Raw genomic sequence first — 24,008 nt, 5'->3', positions numbered from 1 at the left:
CCTGCTATACCTCTCCTGGGCATATACCCAAAGGATTCCCCAGCATGCAATAAAGACACATGCTCACTTATGTTCATAGCAGCCTTATTTATAATAGCCAGAAGCTGTAAAGAATCCAGATGCCCCTCAAGGGAGGAATGGATACAGAAAATGTGGTATATTTACACAATGGAATACTACTCAGCAATTAGAAACAATGAATTCTCAAAATTTTTAGGCAAATGGTTTGATCTGGAAAATATTATCCTAAGTGAGGTAACCCAGTCACAAAAGCATACACACATGGAATGCAATCTCTGATAAGTGGATATTAATTAGCCCAGAAGCCCTGAATACCCAAGGCACAAATTGTATAACAAATAAATCCCATGAAGAAGTATGGAGAGGGTCCTGATCCTGGAAAGGATTGATCTAGCATTGGAGGGGAATATAAGGACAGAGAAAAAAAGGAGGGGGGTGATTGGAGAATGGATGGAGAGAAGAAGGTTTATGGGACATATGGGGAGGGGGGATCTGGGAAAGGGGAAATCATTTGGAATGTAAACAAAGAATATAGAAAATAAAAATATTAAAAAAAAAAAAAAAAAAAAAAAAAAAACAAAAAAAAAACAAAAAAAAAAAAAAAAAGAAGAGTGGATGCAAAAAATGTAGTATATCTACACAATGGAGTACTATTCAGCCATTAGAAACAATGAATTCATGAAATTCTTAGGCAAATGGATGGAGCTAGAGAACATCATACTAAGTGAGGTAACCCTGACTCAAAGGGTGAATCATGGTATGCACTCACTAATAAGTGGATATTAACCTAGAAAACTGGAATACCCAAAACATAATCCACACATTAAATGAGGTACAAGAAGAAAGGAAGAGTGGCCCCCTGTTCTGGAAAGACTCAGTGAAGCAGTATTCGGCAAAACCAGAATGGGGAAGTGGGAAGGGGTGGGTGGGAGGAGAGGGGGATAGAAGGGGGCTTGCGGGATTTTCGGGGAGTGGGGGGTTAGAAAAGGGGAAATCATTTGAAATTTAAATAAAAAATATATCAAAGAAAAAAAAAGAAAAAAAAAATCTCTTAAAGAATTACAGGAAAACACAATCAAACAAATGATGGAACTGAGCAAAACCATCCTGGATCTAAAAACAGAAGTAGAAACAACTAAGAAATCACAAAGGGAGACAACTTTGGAGATTGAAAACCTTGAGAAGAAATCAGTGGCCATAGATGCAAATATAAACAACAGAATACAAGAGATGGAAGAAAGAATCTCAGATGCTGAAGATACCATAGAAACCATTGACTCAACTGTCAAAGAAAATGCAAAATGCAAAAAGCTTGTATCCCAGAACATCCAGGAAATCCAGGATACAATGAGAAGACCAAATCTAAGGATTATAGGTATAGATGAGAGTGAAGATTTACAACAGAAAGGGCCAGCAAATATCTTCAACAAAATTATGGATGAAAACTTTCCTAACTTAAAGAGAGAGATGCCTATGAATATATAAGAAGCCTACAGAACTCCAAACAGACTGGACCTGAGCAGAAATACCTCCTGTCACATAATAATCAAAACCCCAAATGCACTAAACAAAGAAAGAATATTAAAGGCAGTAAGAGAAAAAGGCCAAGTAACTTATAAAGGAAGACCTATCAATATCACACAAGACTTCTCACCAGAGACCATGAAAGCTAGAAGATCCTGGGGAGATCTCATGCAGACTCTAAGAGAACACAAATGTTAGCCAAGACTACTATACCCAGCAAAACTCTCATTCACCATAGATGGAGAAAACAAGATATTCCATGACAAAACCAAATCTACACAATATCTTTCCAAAAACCCAGCTCTGCAGAGAATAATAGGAGGAAAACTCCAATACAAGGAGGGAAACTACACCCTGGAAAAAGCAAGATAGTTACCTTCCTTCATCAAACCCAAAAGAAGATAACCACTCAAATATAAAAAGAACATAAAAAAATGACAGGAAGTAATAATCACTATTCCTTAATATCTCTTAACATCAATGGTCTCAATTCCCCAATAAAAAGACATAGACTAACAGACTAGATAAGGAAACAGGACCCTAAAATTTGCTGCATACAGGAGACACACCTCAGTGTCAAAGATAAAAACTACCTTAGAGTAAAAGGCTGGAAGACAATCTTACAAGCCAATGGTCACAGGAAACGAGCAGGAGTAGCCATTCTAATATCAGATAAAATTGACTTTCAACCTAAAGTCATCAAAAGAGACACTGAGGGACACTTCTTGCTGGTCAAAGGAAAAATCCACCAAGAAGAACTTTCAATTTTGAACATCTATGCACTAAATGCAAGGGCACCCTCATTCGTAAAAGAAACTTTACTAAAGCTCAAAATACACATCGCACCTAACGCAATAATTGTGGGGTACTTCAACACTCCACTCTCCTCAATGGACCGATCGGGAAACAGAAACTAAACAGGGACACAGAAAAACAAATTGAAGCTTTGGACCAATTGGATTTGACAGATATTTATAGAACATTTCACCCTAAAGCAAAAGAATATACCTTTTTCTCAGCACCTCATGGTACCTTCTCCAAAATCAACCATATAATTGGTCACAAGGCAGACCTCAACAAATATAAGATGATTGAACTAATCCCATGCCTCCTATCAGATCACTATGGTGTAAGAGTGATTTTCAATAGCAGCAAAAACAACAGAAAGCCCACATACACATGGAGGCTGAATAATACTCTATTCAATGACACCGTGGCCAAAGAAGAAATAAAGAAAGAAATCAGAGACTTTTTAGAATTTAATAAAAATGAAGGCACAACATACCCAAATCTTTGGGACACAATGAAAGCAGTGCTAAGAGGAAAACTCATAGCCCTGAGTGCCTGCAAAAAGAAAATGGAGAGAGCATACACTAGCAGCTTAACGACACACCTGAAAGTCCTGGAACAAAAAGAAGCCAATTCACCCAGGAGGAGTAGAAGACAGGAAATCATCAAACTCAGGGCTGAAATCAATCTATTGGAAACAAAGAGAACCGTACAAAGAATCAATGAATCCAGGAGCTGGTTCTTTGAGAAAATCAAGATAGATAAACCCTTAGCCAGACTGACCTAAAGGCACAGAGAAAGTATCCAAATTAACAAACGTAGAAATGAAAAGGGGGGATATAACAACAGAAACTGAGGAAATCCAAAAAATCATTAGATCCTACTACAAGATCCTATACTCAACACAGCTGGAGAATCTGGAGAAAATGGACAATTTCCTTGACAAATACCAAATACCAAAATTAAATCAGGACCAAATAGATCATCTAAACAGTCCCATAGTGCCTAAAGAAATAGAAGGAGTCATAGAAAGTCTTCCAACCAAAAAAAAAAAAAAAAAAAAAAAAAAAGCACAGGACCAGATGGTTTCAGTGCAGAATTCTATCAGACCTTCAAAGAAGACTTAACACCAATACTCTTCAAACTATCCCACAAAGTAGAAACAGAAGGAACACTACCCAATTCCTTCTATGAAGCCACAATTTCGCTGATACCAAAACCACACAATGAACCAACAAAGAAAGAGTACTTCAGACCAATTTCCCTTATGAACATCGATGTAAAAATACTCAGTAAAATTCTTACCAACCGAATCCAAGAACACATCAAAACGATCATCCACCATACTCAAGTGGGCTTTATCCCAGTGATGCAGGGTTGGTTCAATATACGGAAATGCAATCCACTACATAAACAAACTCAAAGAAAAAAACCACATGGTCATTTCATTGGATGCTGAAAAAGCATTTGACAAAATTCAGCATCCTCTCATGCTTAAAGTCTTGGAAAGAACAGGAATTCAAGGCCCATACCTAAACATAGTAAAAGCAATATACAGCAAACCGGTAGCCAGCATCAAACTAAATGGAGAGAAACTTGAAGCAATCCCACTAAAATCGGGGACTAGACAGGGCTGCCCCCTTTCTCCTTATCTTTTCAATATTGTACTTGAGGTACTAGCTCGGGCAATTTGACAACATAAGGAGGTCAAAGGGATACAAATTGGAAAGGAAGAAGTCAAACTATCATTATTTGAAGATGACATGATAGTCTACCTAAGTGACCCAGAGACCCAGACCCAAGGACTAGAGAACTCCTATAGCTGATAAAAAACTTCAGCAAAGTGGCAGGTTAAAAAATCAACTCAAGCAAATCAGTGGCCTTCCTATACTCAAAGTATAAGCAGGCTGAGAAAGAAATTAAGGACATGACCCCTTCACAATAGTCACAAACAGTATAAAGCATCTTGGGGTAACTCTTACCAAACATGTAAAAGATCTGTATGACAAGAACTTCAAGACTCTGAAGAAAGAAATGGAAGAAGACCTCAAAAAATGGGAAAACCCCCCATGCTCATGGATCTGCAGAATCAATATAGTTAAAATGGCCATTTTGCCAAAAGCAATATACAGATTCAATGCAATACCCATCAAAATCCCAACTCAATTCTTCACAGAGCTAGAAAGAGCAATTATCAAATTCATCTGGAATAACAAAAAACCCAGGATAGCTAAAACTATTCTCAGCAACAAAAGAAAGTCTGGGGGAATCAGTATCCCTGACCTCAAGCAATACTACAGAGCAATAGTGTTAAAAACTGCATGGTATTGGTACAGTGACAGGCAGGCAGATCAATGGAACAGGATTGAAGATGCAGAAATGAACCCACACACCTATGGCCACTTGATCCTCGACAAAGAGGCTGAAAACATCCAATGGAAAAAAGATAGCCTTTTCAACAAATGGTGCTGGTTCAACTAGATGTCAGCATGCAGAAGAATGCGAATTGATCCATCCTTGTCTCCTTGTACTAAGCTCAAATCCAAATTGATCAAGGACCTCCACATAAAGCCAGACACTCTGAAGCTAATAGAAAGGAAATTGGGGAAGACCCTTGAGGACATTGGTACAGGGAGAAAGTTTCTGAACAGAACACCAATAGCATATGCTCTAAGATCAAGAATTGACAAATGGGACCTCATAAAATTACAAAGTTTCTGTAAGGCAAAGCACACCATCAACAGGACAAATCGGCAACTAACAAATTGGGAAAAGATCTTCACCAATCCTACATCAGATAGAGGGCTAATATCCACTATATATAAAGAACTCAAGAAGTTAGACTCCAGAAAACCAAACAACCCTATTAAAAAATGGGGTACAGAGTTAAACAAAGAATTCTCACCAGAAAAACTGCGGATGGCAGAGACGCATCTTAAAAAATGCTCAACTTCATTAGTCATTAGGGAAATGCAAATCAAAACAACCCTGAGATTTCACCTAACACCAGTCAGAATGGCTAAGATTAAAAATTCAGGAGACAGCAGGTGTTGGCAAGGATGTGGAGAAAGAGGAACACTCCTCCACTGCTGGTGGGGTTGCAAATTGATACAACTACTCTGGAAATCAGTCTGGTGGTTCTCCCGAAAACTGGGCACCTCACTTCTGGAAGATCCTGCTATACCACTCCTGGGCATATACCCAAAAGATTCCCCAGCATGTAATAAGGATACGTGTTCCACTATGTTCATAGTAGCCCTATTTACAAGTGCCAGAAGCTGGAAAGAACCCAGGTATCCCTCAACAGAAGAGTAGATACAAAAAATGTGGTATATCTACACAATGGAGTACTATTCAGCCATTAGAAACAATGAATTCATGAAATTCTTAGGCAAATGGATGGATCTGGAGAACATCATACTAAGTGAGGTAACCCAGACTCAAACGATGAATCATGGTATGCACTCACTAATAATTGGATATTAACCTAGAAAACTGGAATACCCAAAACATAATCCACACATCAAATGAGGCACAAGAAGAACGGAGGAGTGGCCCCTTGTTCTGGAAAGACTCAGTGAAGCAGTATAGGGCAAAACTAGAATGGGGATGTGGGAAGGGGTGGGTGGGAGGACAGGGGGAGAGGAGGGGTGTAGCTGCCCGCAGCCACATGTAAACCGGGTTACCTGTTGAGAGAATTTTGGGGTCATAGGGAAGAGAAGCGAAAAGAACGTGCGGCCAAGTCAATGTTCACTGATCAAAGCCGTAAACTTTAATGGCGCCGGACCTTTTAACAGTTTGGGCAAACCCTCCCCCCAGACTCCAGGCTGAGTTCCGGTGGAAGTTGTCTAGCTTCTCTTGGAGGTCTTCGTCTTGACTGCTCCGGCAGCTGGGTGGGTCACCTGTTTAATTCAGGAATCCCTACACCTGGAGGAACAATGAACTTAACCTTTACTAAGTGCGCTCCACCCTAGGTGGAGCAGGATCCTGGCTAACTGGGAGAAGTTAACCTTGACCAAAGTCAAACTCTGACCAAGTGCAAGACTGCCCCAATATGGCTCTGTACATGTCCTCCCTTTTTTTATTAATTTGAACACGAGGAGGTAGAAAACAAGTGGATAAATATCCTTCATAAGAAGGCGGGCCTTAACCAGGAGGGGAAGCATTGACCGTAATTCCTCTTAAATATTGTATAACGTCTTTTTCAGAGGAGGGGTAATAGGCTCCCTTATTATTTTAAGGACAGCCTCTCGACGTTAACCCCTATGCAATTAGGTGTACTTCCTGGGGACTCAGAAGCAGAAATTCACCTCCCCATGCAGTGCTTTGCCTCGCACGTCTCGCTGGTACCCATGTTTGTTCATAAACAAACACACATAGATCTGAGTTCTATGTGGCTCCCTCTTTGGAGATCCACTTGTGTAAGTTTTGAAGCCAGGGGGGTCTGCAAGTGTCTTTAACAGACATGTAATCTCTCCATCCAGGTGAGCCTGGGTGGAGACAGCCAGTCTGCTTAACAGACAAGGTCAAGAGTTAAAGGTGGAATAGGATTAACTTGTCCCAGAAGTATCCAATTCAGTTGTAAATTAACAACTTTAAGGATCCAAAGCTTGGCCTCTGAGGTGGGAGAGGTAGCCTTGTGAATCAAGAATTAAGCTGTTACTTCTCAGGAAAAGTGGAGACTCTATGTTAAATTAACACAGCTGGCTGAAGATTGTTAGCCATCTTCAAAATTGGAATCTTCAATATTGGAATTATTTCTAGACCAGTCTATGGTTGAGTCAGCTGAACACAATAAGGAGAAGAGTCATTTTAACTCTTCTTAGATTAATTTTTCCTAAGCTAGCTTAACAGTCTCCATGTTCTGTCCCACAAAGTCTAAAAGCTTGAAGCTAGGCAATTTATCTAACCTGGGACATTTAACAATTGAGGTAAGTCAAGAACATATACCCAATATAGCTCTTATGTTACCATGGTCTGGGCATTCAGCAAGCACACAGTCAGCATATCTTCTGCAGCATTCTGTGGAAAAAACAGAGGACATGCCTTCTCCCCCAATATTAAATCAGGATCATGGCATATGTTAGTAAGTGAATTCCTTCATTTCACCTAGACATCAATATGTCTAATTACAAGATGTCATATACATTTAGCAAGGAGTTTCTTGGCATCTAAATTTTAAATTTTTTTTTTTTTAAACATGCAAGCATAATTTAAATTATATGCACAGGGACACAATTTCCCCTCTTTTCTTTCTTCCAAGAAGATATTGTTTTATTAATTTAAGTTGGAACACAAAGTATAAACCATAACATAGGCAATAACTATGTAATTATATAAAATATAGTTGCTTTTTCTGTTAGAGCAGTTGCAACTAGACAGCCTAAAAATGAATCATTAGTCACATGTACATATTTTTTTTAATCTTTTAAATTAGAAATATGAATATCATTTATCTGTAATAACTAAGTCCTCTAGGATTAACACCATTACGTGGTAGAGGTAGAAATTGAGGACATCAAGAACAAATCTTTATAATTTGATGTGCACAAAATATAAAATTATTTCAAATACCTAAAGGACAGTCATTTAGAGAACATATCCTTTGTTCTTAGAAATTTGAATCACATTTGTATAAACTGTAAATATTAAGAATTAGCAGTATTAAAAATGGACCAATTTTAAGCAATTATAAACCATGAGCTATGTATATCTACTATTATTAAAAGCTTGACCTTTAACATCTTAAAAATAGCTGCTATAGCACCCAATTCAGGTATCTGTGTTGAAGCAGGGAGAAACTTAAAGGAATAAACATGTGATCTGATAGTACAAATTATCTTTTGGATAACAGTTATTAATTTTGCCTAAAAATGCTTGCCATGTAATAGATCAACCATTAATAATAAATTTGATTGTTGCTTGAAGCAAGGAACAAACGTTTCCTACCTTGAAAACAGAGGTTTAAGACCTTCTGTGGCAAGCTTAAAATGAGGTAAATATAAGATAAAGCCAATTAATATATCCTAACAACTTTTGAAAGCCATTTACCTAAAAATTCTAAAAGTCTATAGGAGCAAGGGCCTGTAACAAACATTCTATGAACATTATACACTGAAAATTTTAAGATCTTAACTTCTAGTATTGAAACAGAGACAAAACACTTTTTCTCACAAGACATAAGGCTGTTAGCCATTCCTTGAGGCAAAACTTTCTAATGAAATTGTTTTGTTGTCTCTTTAAAATTAGAAGCAAATGCTTTTATAATTATCAGAATGTAAAGCAAAAAACCAACCCTTTAAATTTACAATAATTTTATAGGGAGTAGACAGGCCAAATGTTAATGCTTTTATAGCCTCCTTGACCTTTCATAGATTTGAACTGCATTTTAACCCACACCTGGATAAGTCAAAAACCTTTTTTTTTTTTTTAAAGCCAAACACTCCCTAGGTGGGGCCTGTAAGGCAGAAACAATTTCTTAAAACTTCCTCACTAGCTTCCCCTGAGGCAGCTCTAAGCTTTGCATTAACTCAAATGTAAATTTTTTTATCTGCCCTAGGATCCACCTTGAGTCCTTGGCAAGGACATTGTATGAGATTCCTCAAATGTAAATATCTTCTAATCTGAGCCTTTTATCTAAGACCAGACCCAAACCTACAAGGACAATTTAAGGATTAAACAAAAGAAACCTGTAATTTCATGGTCAAAGGAACCTACTTGATATCAAATACATTTCTACAGAGATCTCCTTTTTAATCTTGGAGGGTTAAATTTTGCTCCTACCATTGTAGCCTATAAACTTGTGGAAAAGTGGCAATGGGCCTCTAAAACCCATAGCTGTATCACTCTCAAAATTATCTTAATTACAAAATGTTAACAATTACGAGCCTGCAAACTGAAAACTGTAGCCAATGACACACTGATTTTTATTGTAACTCAATGTTTTCTTGCAATATTAGAGCACAATTGTAATTTTGGAAGCAAATCTCAATTTTAAACAATCTATTTTCTTTAAAATTAATGGCAAACACATATTTACAGCACAAGGTTTGTATGCCAGTTCTTATGTTCAAGTGTATAACAGTGTAACTTATTAAAGAGACAATATTTTAAATCTTAATCTTCATTAAGTCTAATCTCCAGGCCAAGATTCACATGAAACACCATGCCAATTTAGGAGCGTCCCAAAGGCCTGTATTTCCTGGATTGCGTCATGCCACGTGGTGTTCAAAATGGCGACTACCCTAAACTACCAGCCTTAACCTAACTTTTGTTAATAACATTATACCTTTTAAATCATGTGCAGTGACTTAAGCCAATACTCTATAGTCAAGACATGCAAAATATACCTTTAAATCCAATTATAAACAAGAACAAGGCATGAGTGGCGTTAGGCCACGTGTAGTTAGTTAAGATAGCTCTAACACTGAATCACCAGTTTTAAACTAACCTTTTCTTAATAACACTATACCTTTTACATAATAACCAATTAATTTATAACTCTTTAGTCAAGAAATGTAAAGCCTTATATCATTAAAACCAATTAGAAACAAGTATAAAGCGACTACATGAATTTCACAAGCCAAACCAAAGTCTTCCCAAATCTCGAGGTTTCTGGGCTTTAAGAGCGGCTTTTTCCCCAGCCACGCTTGCCTCTTGAGTGAGCTGCGCTGTCGCGGCGTGGCTTTGAATCAATCCCCACACAAACTGTGGCTAGCTCAAGAGGTTACCAGCAGATGTAATCTTTACCAATTTTTTCTTTTTAACATGAAACAGTCATTCACACAAAGACACAGAGAGGACATAAACATACACATAGACAGACAGTCGGTGCACCGGGACAAACACGGAAAGATACACAGAAGGTTAAGCGTGCTTGTTAAGCAATTGCATCCATTTTCCTCTTTAAACAGCTCTTAGAAGCTGTGGACATATGCCTATTTTTAAAAACCCCTTTCTTTTCGCCGAAATCAGCTCTTACGAGCTTTGGGCAAATGCCTACCAAATTCCTTCCCCATATTTCCCTATCTTATCAACCCAAGCAGTCCTGCGCTGGGTCCACGCAGTATGCTTGAAAAACTGTATCCATTCCTGCACTCACAACAATAGACACGAATTCACTAGCGCTAGTTTTGACTTCTATGTTGCTTACCGTGCTGATACCATTAATTTTCACCTTTTCCGCGAAGCTTCGCTGGATAGGGCTACCTCAGGAAATTCTCTCGTGGCAGGTCTCCCCACGTTCAGGCGCCAGTATGTAGCTGCCCGCAGCCACATGTAAACCGGGTTACCTGTTGAGAGAATTTTGGGGTCATAGGGAAGAGAAGCGAAAAGAACGTGCGGCCAAGTCAATGTTCACTGATCAAAGCCGTAAACTTTAATGGCGCCGGACCTTTTAACAGTTTGGGCAAACCCTCCCCCCAGACTCCAGGCTGAGTTCCGGTGGAAGTTGTCTAGCTTCTCTTGGAGGTCTTCGTCTTGACTGCTCCGGCAGCTGGGTGGGTCACCTGTTTAATTCAGGAATCCCTACACCTGGAGGAACAATGAACTTAACCTTTACTAAGTGCGCTCCACCCTAGGTGGAGCAGGATCCTGGCTAACTGGGAGAAGTTAACCTTGACCAAAGTCAAACTCTGACCAAGTGCAAGACTGCCCCAATATGGCTCTGTACAGAGGGGGATTATGGGACTTTCGGGGAGAGGGGCTAGAAAAGTGGAAACCATTGGAAATGTAAATAAAAAATATATCGAATAAAATAAAATAAAATAAAATAAAATAAAATTCCAAAGCCTGCATTTTTCTTTTACTTTTTTCTTTGTCTCTTTTCTTTTTTCTTTTTTTGTTTTGAGAATCAAGGCATCTTATAATTGTCATAGCTATAAAGTTAAAAACTGTAATTACATACTTCCAAGTTACAATGGCCCATAATATACTTTCCAATTCCAAAGAGAAGGAATGGCGGCCTGGTGAGGAATTACTGGACCAAAAACAGGGTCTGGCCAAGTACAAAATCCTCTAGCTCTGTGCCTAATGTTAAGAATTTATTTCTAAGACTTTAAAACACTCTCCCACTGCAGTTTTGCTGCCTGTAACACACATCTTTCTTTGGCCAGTTCCACTCTCTGTTTGCAGGACTTCTTGGCTAATATTTTACATCTCTGACATCTATAGCATCATGGAGTCCCAATGGCAGAACAGGTCTCATGTTCATAGTTGCACATAAATGACCACTCAGGTCCTTTTTTGAGCACTGGTACATGTTGCCTGGCCTTAGTGGCACTCATAGTTCTAAAGCCAGCAGCAAGTGTAACACTCTTGATCGCCCTAACCTCTTTAACACCAGTGTTTGGTGTTAAACCAAACCAGTGAAGCAGACCAGTGACTCACTGTAATGAACATTCCCAGTTAAAGATGTGTGGATAAAATGGTACACCGTACAAAGTTTCCAAGATGAGATTTTGTTGTTCTTGTAGTTTCTAGAACCAAGTATCCCCTTAGGCTTTTTCTTTTCACAAGTAGACACTCAGCTTGGAGGAGTCTCAGTTGTGATGAAGGTAAATTTTTTTGTGTTTCTGTGTATAATATAAGACTTCTCCTTCAAGTCCCTCATCTCCATAACCATTAGAGATTATCAGCACAAGACTTGGCTGTAAAATTAAGCTCCCTGGTTCTCTTTCTCTACAAAATGAATATTATGCCACTCTCTGCCCCATTCTTCCTTTATCACTATAAACCTGTATAAGAGTTTTCAGTGATAACTGTTTCACAAGTAATATAATGTCTTGAATTCTCTTTCTACAAAGAAATCATCCCATTATCTTAATTCGGCATCATGTAAATATTTCCGATGTGCAGAAGAGTCATATTCTGTGCCAAAGTGTCAGACAAATGTACTTAACCCAGTTGCCATTTTTAAACTTTATACTGATTATTTGTGAATTTCACATCATGCACCCCAACCTCATGTATCTATTTCCTCATCCCTTCTTATCTACCCTTTGCCCGTGCAACCTCCCTTTTTTATTTTATGACAATAAAATGTTAAAAAAATTAATACAAACAAAGGGAAACTACAAGAACAACAAAATCTCATCTTGGAAACTTTGTACGGTGTACCATTTTATCCACACATCTTTAACTGGGAATGTTCATTACAGTGAGTCACTGGTCTGCTTCAAGGCCTCTAGCTTTTGCTACACTCTCAATACTGGATTCTCACCTGAATTCCTCTCGGATATGCAGTTTTTACACTGTGTCATAAACATTCTGACGCTTTGGATCTTTAGGACGAGCTCCTTAAAGTGCTCCAGCACTTCATAGATGGCGTAGATGGTGGAATAACCCCTGTCTGCTCAGCCAGCCAGCTTTCCCTCTCCACCACTAGGGAGAGCTCTCTAGCCCTGCCCCAGCTAGCTTACCCAGTGCCTCAGCTGGCAGGAAGCAGATACCTCCCCTTGACTCCTGTTTGCTCTCATGCAGTCTGGAGCCTGGTCACCTGCCACAAAGGTCAGCTCTACTGTGGTACCCAGGCAAAGGGCAAGTCCTGCTTCCCTAACTGCTGTATCTGGAAAGGAGTTGGGCTACATCTCCTGAATGCAATAGGCAGTGAGGGTCAGAATTAGTTTTCCATAGCCCTTGGACATCAACATGGTCTCAGGCAGCAGCCCGTACCAGAAACATCCACATGGATTTTGGTGGCAATATGAGTCATACACATTGACATAAAACCCCTACTGCTGCATTGCCATGGACCCAGTCACAGCCATCAGCAGCAGTGAGGATTGGGACATCACCATGGTCTCTGGTGGCATGGGAGGCAACTTACATCATGCTATTGTTCTCCACCATCCTGTCTCTGTCTGACTCTATTCATAGTGCTCAAACCATTTGGCTTTCTCTATCTATCTGTCTATCTATCTATCTATCTCATCTCTCCACCACATATTTTCACATTATGTACATTGCCCCAGCTACATGAAGGCTACACATGGCAGGTGAACCTCCGAGGGTCTTCTACAAGTCCAGGTTGCCAATATTGTTGCATGCTGGTATCTTATGAGTTGAGTCTCAACAATCTCTAACTCTCTCAGCACTACTGGCACTTAGCCTCGGCCTTGGATGGCCCATTACACTCTTCTTACAGTGCTCACGATCTTTTCTAACCACGAGTTCCAAAGTCTTCAACTTTCCAAAGGGAGAAAAAAGAAAGAAAAAGAAAAGAAAAAAAAAAGCTCTTTGCAGCAGGGTATCAACTTTTGTATTAATTGTTTTTCGGGTTGTATGATAAAATACTATGACCTAGAGCAAGCTATAGGAAAACAACACTTATTTTGATTTATGTTTCCAAGTCGCTCATGATGTTGAGGCCTCAGAGCAAGCAGAAAACAAGGATGCAGAAGAAAAATTTTCATGATCACAGTTCAACATCACAAGGAAAGCAGAGATAATAATAGGTTTTGGATCTAAATCCTCAATGCTTCTAACCTAGTCAGTCAAGGTTCCATCTCTTTAAGGTTTCATAACCTCCCCCAAACAGCACCATAAAATGGAGAATGAATCTTTAAAGAGTTAAACTCTTTGTGGTTCAAGATCCCAATGACTAACACAAAGTTCAAACATTCTATCTGTATGTGTGTCTACTCAAACTTATTTTGAACAGAGCAACTAAATGACCCATCAAATCATCTTAGTCAGGGTTTCTATTTCTGCACAAACATCATGACCAAGAAGCATGGGAGGAAAGGGTTTATTCAGCTTATACTTCCACACTGTTGTTCATCACCAAAGGAAGTTAGGACTGGAACTCAAAACAGGTCAGGAAGCAGGAGTTGATGCAGAAGCCATGGAGGGATGTTACTTACTTACTGGCTTGCTTCCCCTGGTTTGCTTAACTTGCTTTCTTATAGAACCCAAGCCTAACAGCCCCTGGATGGCACCACCCACAAGCCTCCCCTCCCTTGATCACTAATTGAGAAAATGCCTTATAGCTGGATCTCATGGAGGCATTTCCTAAACTGAAACTCCTTTCTCTGTGATAACTCCAGCTTATGTCATATTGACACATAAAACCAGCCAGTACAATTCACCCATTGTCAACTTGACACACAAATACATCACTATTAAGCCTCAACCCTTACTTTCTTATTTATCTCCAAGATCTAAATAACTTTAAAAGTCCCACAGTCATTATATATTAAAAGTTTGATCCCTTTAAAATATTCAATATCTTTTAAAATTCAAAGTCTCTTAACTGGGCTCCACTAAAATATCTTCTTACTTCAAGAGGAAAAAATATCTGGGCATAGTCACAATCAAAATCAAAAACCAACCATCCAATATCTGGATCTACTTTCTATCTTCTAGGCTCCTCTAAGGGCTCGGGTCACTTCTCCATCTCTACCCTTTGTAGCACACACATTGTCTCCTAGGCTCCAGCTGCCTGTACTCCACTGCTGATGCTGTTCTTGGTGGTCATCTCATGGTACTGGCATCTCCAAAAACACTGCTGTCTTCCACCGGAACTAGTTTTCACCAATAGCCTCTCATAGGGTTTCTTCATGGTGCCAAGCCTCAGTTCCTTTGTATGACCCCTTCAGTCCTGGGCCATCAATTACAACTGAGGCTGCACCTTCACTAATAGCCTTCTGCAGCCTCTCAAGAGTGCCAAGCCTCAGCTGTTCTTCATGATCCTTTCATGCCTTCAAAACCAGTACCACCTGGGTGACTCTTACATGTTACCAAATCTAGGCACAGCACAAGGTAAAACCTTGGCTATCTCTGGAACACAGCCTCTGTGCTCTCAAAACACACTTCCCAGAAGATTTCATCTCAATGATGCTTTTCTCTTCTTAATCAACACTAATTTTTTAGCTCCAGCTAACCAGCATCAATAGTCCCAGTAATGCAAAGTTTTCACTTTAGTAGTTCTGGTATCTTGTTAATCACAGCTGATTCTTCAGCCTCAGCTAATCAAAACTACAAAATCTTCACAATCAAAATAGCAATGACCCTGACAAGAGTCTTTAATCTTCCCTCTGAAATTTCACAAGCCAGGCCTCCATCTTCTGCACTGTTCTCAACATTATCTTCCAAGCTCTTACACAACATCCAACAGAGATCTTAAGACAGAATGGATTGTATAGCCCAAAGTTCCAAAATCCTTTCACAGTCCTCCCCAAAACATGGTCAGGTTGTCACAGGAGTATCCCACTATGTTGGTACTAATTTGTATTAGTCAGGGTTTCTATTCCTGCACAAACATCATGACCAAGAAACAAGTTGGGGAGGAAAGGGTTTATTCAGCTTATACTTCCACACTGCCGTTCATCACCAAAGGAAGTCAGGACTGGAACTCAAGCAGATCAGGAAGCAGGAGCTGATGCAGAGGCCATGGGGGGATGTTACTTACTGGCTTGCCTCTCCTGGATTGCTTAGCTTGCTTTCTTATATAACCCAGGAATACCAGCCCAGGGATGGTACCACCCACAATGGGCCCTGCCCCCTTGATCACTAATTGAGAAAAATGCCTTACAGCTGGATCTCATGGAGGCATTTCTTCCAAGGAGGTTTCTTTCTCAGTGATAACTCCAGCTTGTATCAAGTTGACACACAAAACAAGGCAGTACATCATCTTACTCTTGGGTAAAACCCATGTTATTATTGGGCAGTGCTGCTATTAAAGTGCCTCTTATAAAGCACTTGCTCCTTCCTATGCTGCTTAAGACCTTTCTGCTCCACACCAGTTTCATACTAACACTCTACCTTTAGCTCACCGTACCTATGTACACCTTCTCTTCTACTTTCACTCCTTTCTAGAAAGGGATGTGTACTCTCAAAGCTGTTGGTGTGATCTAACCTTAGCTACATTTTAGACTAAATCTGTACTTCCTTCATTTTTTTTTAAATTTAAAAATCACTTTTATGTTTCTCCCAATGAAAACTGTAGTGTTCCTTCCCACATCATCAAACTCCTTGTCATAGACATTTATAGTCATTTTTATACTTTAATGGCTTTCCATCTAGCGCATGTTTCATCCACTTATTCTATTTCTGCCATTTTGGCTATTTATATGAGAGAAAGAGATCTTTTTCCTTTTTTGATTCCCATGTATTCTCATTATCTAGAACTATGTCTGACATATAACATGCAGTTTCTAGATAAGTATAAATGAAAGGAATATACTTCTAAGGGGTTTCCTTATTAGGCTTGATTTCATAGATTAATTTCCCATAGATGCATTGATACAGCAGAGAAAACTACAGCATTTGGGGCACAATCTTGAGATGTCTCAAACTTTGAGACATCCGGGTCTCTGAGGGAGACACGGTATGCATTAATTTAAGATTTATTTAATCTAAAAACAATGAGAGCATAATAGGTTCTTTTCCTGTCTGGTCTTACTTACCTTACTCAACCAAGTTGCACTTCACATATTTGACTCAGAAACTGGCATTGTTTCTATTTTCTTCATCAAATTTCACCCAAAACATCCCGAAAGGGGCCCACTAGCCTTTCAAGAGGGCAAAATTTAAATATACTGCTCAGCTTTCCCAGACTGTACACCTTAGCTTTTTAGGCGATACTTTTCTTTCCAGGTGCTCTGATGTTTCTGTTGGGGAGAAAATATGCCTTTGACAATGTATTTGACTGATGCAGCCAGTCTTCCACCTGATCCCTTATCTCCCTCAGCCAATGTATATTTCACACACACAAAAAAGCAGCCAGGCAAGATGCATGCATAAAGACTGTCCTGCATCTCTGGGTGGAGCACATCAAGAGTGAATGTGAATGTGACGAGAAACAATGAGCTTCTGGAACAGAACATTGATGTTCTGCAGAGTCACTCGGTTAATCCTTAGTAAGCCTAGCAGATGTGCAAGGCTTGCGAGAGAAAAAAAAGCCAATGACTGAGTCACATGTGACTGAATGCTTTTCCACAATTACTTGGGATTACATAACCAGGCATTTCCAGTGGTAATCATGGTTGAAAAATATAGTATTATGTTTCAACTCATTTTAGTGAAAAGCTAAAAGCAAGCACAGAGAGATGCCACAAGAAGAATGAGAAAGAAAGGATATGATGTTCATGTTTAGGGAAAGATTGTGAATGACGGCTTGGTGTTAGGACTTGATTGTACAACTAAGAGCATTTAGCTTACTTGACCTAGTAATAGTGACAGCAAAGTCCACATTTCCTTTCTATCTACGTGGATAGATTCTACTCTAACTAAAACCATTAAGCCCAGCAGTCGGTAGTTAGCCTCCAGTTCATATAGAAAGTACAAATCTACCTCCACCTTAAGTTCAAAGGAAAGCTTTTGGAGGAAGGATGCTGCAAGATTTCATGAGTAATTCACTCTCAGCTGATTAACTAGAGGTTTCACGGTTTCCTTCCCTAAAAACTCAAAAACTTGACTGATAAAACATTTTTTTCCCCTGGGACATTCTGGGAAAGACACAAGAGCCATTGATTGCCAATGAGTAGAATTTCAAACTTAAAATTTCACTCTGTTTTTTCAGGCTTAATAATGTGAACCATGATGTTCAGTTTGACAAAGGGCTTCTTCTATAAAGTAGTATCCAGTTGTAAGAAGCTGACAGGGGCTGCTTCCTGGCTGATTAGTTAGACTGGACACTTGAAGTCTGGCAGAAATAATATTTAAGGCCCAAATCAGGATAAGTGGTGCTCATCACTAGAGATCTGAACACATGTACTCCATGATATAATGCACTCGGCACTGGAACTGAGTCAACATCATAGTCATAAACATGAGTCAACACAGCAGACATGACTCAAACAGCGGGAGTCAAACTTCCTCTCTGCCAACTACACACTTATTAAGTTTAGTTAAGCCACTATCATTATTATTATTATTCAAGGAAGAAGAATCCAAGCATTAAATACAAATTCAGTGAGAAAAGATTAGAGAAATTAGTGTTCAGAAGCCATGGAGGGGTTCTTGGGAGATGGCCAATAAGTGAGAAGATGTGAAGCTGAAATAGAATCAATTTTTTCCACCAGGGTTGGTATACGTTGTGTACAAGTTCTGAGGCTGGTCTATGACATCCCTAAGCTTTGAGAGCATGAGTGTATTAAGTATATAGGAAGCAAATGTAAATTAATTAATTAATTAATTAATAAATAACAAGTGGCAGAGATAGAGAAGCAGTAGATTGGAATAAAAATGATCAAAGCATGTGCTCACAGCATCCAGCAGAGACAACTGCAGTAGTGCAACTGAGAGGATACAAAAGATAATAGTATCAACTTGGTGGCTTACAAAAATCTTGAAAAAAGTGACTATGAAATCCAGGTTTTAAACAGGAATGGGGGAGAGGACTTGTAAGCCTCTTGGGCAAAGATACTCGGGTCTTATCTGGGAAGGATGTGGGACAAATTGTTTCCAGATCCAGCTGTTCAATGAGCTGAAACATCACCTGGAAATAAAACAATAGAATGCACATTATGAAACTCACTCTTACAAAGGGTTATTTCTGTGGCACTGGAAAAGACATGGTATATTATGAGCTCAAAAAGAAGCTGACATAGTGAGGAATTAAATATCTACAAGTGACACACACACATGTATACATACACACATACACACACCAAATATTAGCATCCAATAAGCACTCATAGACACACCAGCAAATGTGCTAAGCCTTTTGCACTGTCTCTATAAAATCAACTATATTCTCATATATAAATAATTGTAAATTATTAATTTCACAAAAATTCTATAAAATTTAAAAATCTCTTTAAATTAAAAATATTTTAAAATTTTGCAAAAATATTGTATAGAAATTAAGAAATATAAATTCTGAATTTTCCCAGTGTAGGTATATGTAGGTATATAAGAAAGGATCCTGTGCTCATTGCCACTTGAACACACTAAGTTTGAATATGGCTTAAAGAAGACACTGTCAGAATTGTCATAAGAAATGCCACTAAGGTTTTGTGCTAACAAAGGGTAGTTATGAGATTGTATATGTGTCCGAAATATGTATTTTTGTCTTACCATGAGTGAATTAGGAGCAAGTAAATTATTAGTCACATATGAAATGAAAATAAACTCATTTAACCTTCTGTGTTTCTCATCTGTGAAAAAGCACAGAAGCTTATAAAATTAGGATTTGGTAATAGTTTATTTATCCTAAGTAAGTATTATTACCCATAACCAGGCTATACCTAGAAATATAAACTCACAGGTTTGAGTTGAATCACTTTCCCACTCAAAGGTCAAATGCACAAAGAAGAGGTTGTCCAAAAGAAAATAAAAGTGGTTTGTTACTCCCATAACATTTGTGCCACTACTACACCTGCATATTTTACAGACATGGAAGATGTGTAACATTATTGTTGTAGTTTACAAGACTTGAAACTGGGTATTATTAATGACTAAATATATCCTCTGGTAGCTTGCAGAGTGCCTTTCAGTAGCAATAATTCTAGCCAATAGTTAAAAGTGAAGCTAGGATATAAGCTCAACTCTCCATATTTGATGACAAGGTATTCTATTCCCTTTCCTTGGATGAAACTGTCCACTTCCCTTGTCCTTACTGGGTACCTAATCCGCAATGTTATTCTGATGATACCACAGACTATAGCACATACATCAAAACCTTAAAATTAATATCCACAAATAAAAGAAGGCACAAGATACTTTAGTGGGTAGAGTCTGGGTTTCCTAACTCAAGATTTTTTTCTAACTTCATCGATTACCATGTGCATTTGTTCATTTCAATTTTTTAACAGGTGAATAATATTCCATTGGGCAAATGTAACCCAATTTTGTTATTCACTCTTCTGTTGTTGGACAAGGCTGTTTCTAATTTCTGGCTGTTATGAGAGAAGCAACAATGAACAAGGACAAGCAAGTATCTCAGTAGTAGGATGTAAAGTTCTTTGAGTATGTGCTCAAGAATGATAAAGCTGGCTCTTGAAGTAGATTGATTTCTAGCTGCCCAAGGAAACACCATACTTATTTGTATTACAGCTGTACACATTTGCAATGAATATGTATTCCTTTATTTTTGCATCCTTCTGAGCATAAAATATTTGTTTTTTATTAATCTCTATTCTAACTGATATAAGATGACATCTTAAAGTAGTTTTAATTCATATTTCCTTCATAGCTAAGGGTGTTGAACATTCTTTTAAGTGTTTCTTAACCATTTGTGCTTCTTTATTTATTGGTATTTTTTTTTTCGAGACAAAATTTCTCTGTGTAGCCCTGGCTGTTCTGGAACTCTGTAGACCAGGCTGGCCTCGAACTCAGAAATCTGCCTGCCTCTGCCTCCCAGAGTGCTGGGATTACAGGCGTGCGCCACCGCCGCCAGGCTGTGCTTCTTTTTTAAAATTAAAATAACTTTTATTGATCTTTCCAGTTAATTTCAGAATATATTTTCTTTTTTAAAAAATATTGTATATTCTTTGTTTACATTCCATTTGATTTTCCCTTTCCTGGTTCCCTCAACCCCATAAATCCTATAATCCCTCTTCCCTCTGCCTGCTCACCAATCAACCCCCTCCCACTTCTCTGTCCTGGTACTCCCCTACAATGCTGCATCAAGTCTTTCCAGGACCAAGGCCTTCTCCTTCCTTCTTCTTGGAAATGATTTGATATGTGAGTTGTGTCTTGAGTATTCATAGCTTCTGGGCTAATATCCATTTATCAGTGACTGCATTCCATGTGTGTTCTTTTGTGAATGAGATATCTCACGTAGGATGATATTTTCCACCATTTGCCTAAGAATTTCATGAATTCATTGTTTTTAATTGCTGACTAGTATTCCATTGAGTAAATATACCACATTTTCTGTATCCATTCCTCCATTGAGGGACATCTGGGTTCTTTCCAGCTTCTGGCTATTGTAAATAAGGCTACTATGAACATAGTGGAGCATGTGTCCTTACTGCATGCAGGGGAATACTCTGGGTATATGTCCAGGAGTGGTATAGCAGGGTCCTCTAGAAGTGTCATGCCCAGTTTTCTGAGGAACTGCCAGACTGATTTCCAGAGTGGTTGTAACAATTTACAATCCCACCAACAGTGAAGGAGTGTTCCTCTTTCTCCACATCCTTGCCAACACCTACTGTCTCCTGAGTTTTTAATCTCAGGCATTCTGACTGGTGTGAAGTGAAATCTCAGGGTTGTTTTGATTTGCATTTCCCTAATGACTAATGATGTTGAGCATTTCATAAGGTGTTTCTCAGCTATTCGAAGTTCTTCAGGTGAAAATTCTTTGTTTAGCTCTGTACCCCATTTTTAATAGGGTTATTTGGTTCCCTGGAGTCTAACATCTTGGAGCTGGAGAGATGGCTCAGCAATTAAGTGCACTGACTGCTCTTCCAGAGATCCTAGGTTCATATCCCAGCAACCACATGGCGGCTCACATCCATTTGTGCTTCATGTCTTCAGAAGTGCCTGCTTAGATCTGTATCCCATTTTTATATCGGGCTGCTTTCTTGTTTTTCAGTTTCTTTCCTCTTGTTTAGTTCTTTATATATATTAAATACTAGTTTTCTCTCAGATGTATAATTAGTGAAGTTCTTTTCTTTCTTCTCATTCTGTTGTATACCAACTTGCAGGAATGATGGTATTCTTTGTTGTTCAGAAGCTTTTCCTGCTTCTTGAACTTCCACATCGTAATTAATGCCTTGTGAACTATGTCCTGTTCAGAAATTCCTTTTTGTACCAATGATTTCTCACTCATTTCTTACATTCCTTTCTATCATAGTCAACACTTGAATATTTTGACAAGTGATTCATTTTTTTTAAAAAAAATGAGGCAAATGATTATGAAACCCTGTACCACTCAGTTTGTGAGAAAGAGCTCTAGGTGGGCTGGAGAGCTAGTCTCTCGTCACTGTTTAGCAGGATTACCAAAAGTGCCTCCTGCCTGCATCCATTCAGGAAGTCTTCTTCCATGAACTTGTCCTTTCTCACATGCCTTCTTTGTTATATCAAACTTTCAACTCCAACCTGTAGATTGAACCTCAACCAAATTGCTTTACCCATTCTAATTCATTCCTGGTGCCAAGTAATTCCTCCATAACTCCTCTTGCTCCTCCTTTTCCTCCTCCTCTTCCTCCTCCTCTTCCTCCTCCTCTTCATCTTTCTCTTTTTTCTTCTCCTCTTCCTCCTCCATTTCCTCTTCCTATTCCTCTTCCTCCTCCTCCTCCTCCTCCTCCTACTTGTTAATGATTATTTTGCTGATGTCTTTCCAAACTTAGTCAAAGTTGGGCTCCCATTTATTCCAATATTCATATCTGGATTTTTAAAAGTGGCGGTTTTTGTTTACTTTCTGTTCTCATCTTACACATTTCACATGCATACAATGTTTCCAATTATGATCAATATGATCACATGTATTTCTACTGAAGAAAATCTCATGATGCTCTTATCCTCCTTGCAAAATTTGTATTTGCACAGGGACCACATGATCTACACTTCTGAATGTTGTGAACTTTGTGAGGTTCCAGAAAGACCACACCAGGCCAAACACTTCCATGTGAGGTTTATTGAGAGAGCAAAGGGCAAGGTGGCAGCAGAAAGAAAAAGGGGAAAGAGAGAGAAAGAGAGAGAGAGAGAGAGAGAGAGAGAGAGAGAGAGAGAGAGAGAGAGATTGAGATTAAAGGGGTCTTTCTTTGTATATGGTTGGCAGTGTGTCCAGGTGGATGGGTATTGCCTATGTGACGTCATGAATTTCAGAGGTCCTGATACCAGCACTGAATAAACCTCTGTCTGATGTTAGCTAGCTCAACTAACAGCAACAATGTTTTGCTTGTATTCATTTCATTTACCCAATAAAACCTACAAACACTGGAAGGCCAAATTTTTTGGCCAGTCACTATGAGAGAGTCACAATGAGAGACCAATCTCCTTGTATCAGCACAATATGGCCTGCTGTTTTTTTTTTTTTTTTTTTAGCACCTTCTGTTTCCTGAGTTTTTTTTGTTGTTGTTTTGTTTTGTTTTGTTTTTTTTAGTTCTGACTTGTGACTCTTTTTTTATTTTATTTTATTTTTTATTCGATATATTTTTTATTTACATTTCAAATGATTTCCCCTTTTCTAGCCCCTTACTCCCCGAAAGTCCCATAAGCCCCCTTCTCTCCCCCTGTCCTCCCACTTCCCCGTTCTGGTTTTGCCGAATACTGCTTCACTGAGTCTTTCCAGAACAAGGGGCCACTCCTCCTTTCTTCTTGTACCTCATTTGATGTGTGGATTATGTTTGGGGTATTCCAGTTTTCTAGGTTAATATCCACTTATTAGTGAGTGCATACCATGAGTCACCTTTTGAGTCTGGGTTACCTCAGTATGATGTTTTCTAGCTCCATCCATTTGCCTAAGAATTTCATGAATTCATTGTTTCTAATGGCTGAATAGTACTCCATTGTGTACATATACCACATTTTTTGCATCCACTCTTCTGTTGAGGGATACCTGGGTTCTTTCCAGCATCTGGCAATTATAAATAGGGCTGCTATGAACATAGTAGAGCATGTATTCTTATTACATGGTGGGGAGTCCTCTGGGTATATGCCCAGGAGTGGTATAGCAGGATCTTCTGGAAGTGAGGTACTCAGTTTTCGGAGGAACCACCAGACTGATTTCCAGAGTGGTTGTACCAATTTGCAACCCCACCAGCAGTGGAGGAGTGTCCCTTTTT

This window comes from Apodemus sylvaticus, chromosome 18, assembly GCF_947179515.1.
Source record: "Apodemus sylvaticus chromosome 18, mApoSyl1.1, whole genome shotgun sequence".
Taxonomy (NCBI): Eukaryota; Metazoa; Chordata; class Mammalia; order Rodentia; family Muridae; genus Apodemus; species Apodemus sylvaticus.
Note: the sequence above shows the minus strand (reverse complement) of the source record.